Source organism: Salvia hispanica, unplaced genomic scaffold (assembly GCF_023119035.1).
Source record: "Salvia hispanica cultivar TCC Black 2014 unplaced genomic scaffold, UniMelb_Shisp_WGS_1.0 HiC_scaffold_1302, whole genome shotgun sequence".
In the NCBI taxonomy this organism is placed as follows: domain Eukaryota; kingdom Viridiplantae; phylum Streptophyta; class Magnoliopsida; order Lamiales; family Lamiaceae; genus Salvia; species Salvia hispanica.
Genome location: NW_025951586.1, coordinates 10722 through 12590, shown reverse-complemented (window position 1 = coordinate 12590; position 1869 = coordinate 10722).

Sequence of the window (1869 nt, the reverse complement as noted above, 5' to 3'; positions counted from 1 at the left end):
AATTAAAATTTTGATTATGATTGTCAAATCTTAATGAGTGGTTTACTTTTGGTATAGATCATGGAATTAATAGGAAGAAAGTATCAATGAATCTGTTAGACAACGGGAAGACGTCGTTGAAGTCACACGACTTTCCTCCCTATGGACATAAGAGTAGTACCCAAAGGCGGTCAACGGTCTAAGTGCTAAGTTCTCCTAACATGTCGAAATTGAATTCAATCCTTTTTTAGGTCAAATCAAGATTCTACACTTAATCCTACTATACCCGACTACCATAATACGAGTTCTTATGTTGTGATCACTATGTGGGACGGTTCGACGAACATTACAAAGTGGTGCGATTGATCCGGTGCATGGAGTTCGGCGGTTTCTATGCCAATCGTATTCGAAAAGGGCCTTTTTGAGTAATGGATGTTTATCGAGATTTGTTTATTGAGAAATCCATAAAATCGTTGTCCAGAATGGGTGATGAAGTACTTGACAACTCATTTAAAAAGTCTGCGATACTTGCAAAGGGTGACTACTCTTTTTATCCTCGTTGTAGACAGATAGAGTTGAAGGTTTATGAGTCAGCGGTAAAGGGAAAGTGAGTTTGTTTCGAATAATGTAAAAAATGTGCAACTACATTCCTTTTGAAGTTCAATATTGAAGTAGTGATGATATTCCAATTTGGAGGAATGGTGAATGTGTGGTTCTTAGAGGTGAAAAAGACGGTGGAGTGATTTTGTATGATTACCGTGCTCAAAAATTCATCGGACGTTTCAAGTTGCACGGGAGCTCGGCCTCGGATGAAGATATCATTGAGTATGAAGGGAGTTGGATTTCACCTTAGGCGGGAGATATTATTGTTGTAATCATCTTCTTAAGTTTCCTTATATAATACATTATAGTACTCCCTCCATCCCAGATAATTCGTCAGTTTTCTATTTCGTGTCACTAATTTGTCCCATTTCACTTTTACCATTTCGGTAGTGGACCATATATTCCACTAACTCATTCCTACTCACATTTTATTATAAAACTAATATATGAAGGTAGGACCCACATTCCACTAACTTTTTCAACCCATTTTTCATTACAATTTAAACACGCATTTAGTCAAAGTTAATTCGAATTATCCGAGATCGAGGGAGTATTTTGTAAGAGTATTTGGTAGTATTTCAGGTGTTTCGATTTAGAACACTAATCCTATTATTTTCTTTTCTAATGTATATGATTATTTTGCCTCTCTACCAAAAGTTGATCAATCGTGGTGATCCATGCTCACGACCGCGCCTTACAAGGATAGCACGCTCCCAAGCACCATGACCAGTGGGAGTGAATTAAGAAGAGGAAAGAAAGTGGGATGAAAGAATTTATGATAAGACACAAATATTTCTTCATAAGATGAAAATGTTCACGACAATAAAGACTGCTTATAATTTGAAAGCAGTGTTTATCACGGATCACCAAGCATCGATCGTTTTTCCCATGACCCATCTACTACAAAATACTACGACAAAAAAACACAACAAAGGAGTTGTAACCATGTGGTCATGTGTATGAAGACACATGCCACGAAAATCCTACAAAAAGAGATAATACGACCTACCAACTCCACTCTACCTACCGCTCATCACTTGCTCAACTCCGCATTTAGAAATACATTTGGCCGAGCACGGGGTACTCAAGAACACATTGCCGAAAGATATATATATAAGAAAAAGTTATTATCATGCCATCACAAAGAATACACACCTGGGTTTTCTTAAAGGCCCGAGCTTGGTCAAATTCATTTTCATAAAGTTCGCTTGATCAAGCTTAAGTTCATTCCATCCATCCGCCATATCTCGATGGTTCATTCCATCCATCCGCCATATCTCGATGGCT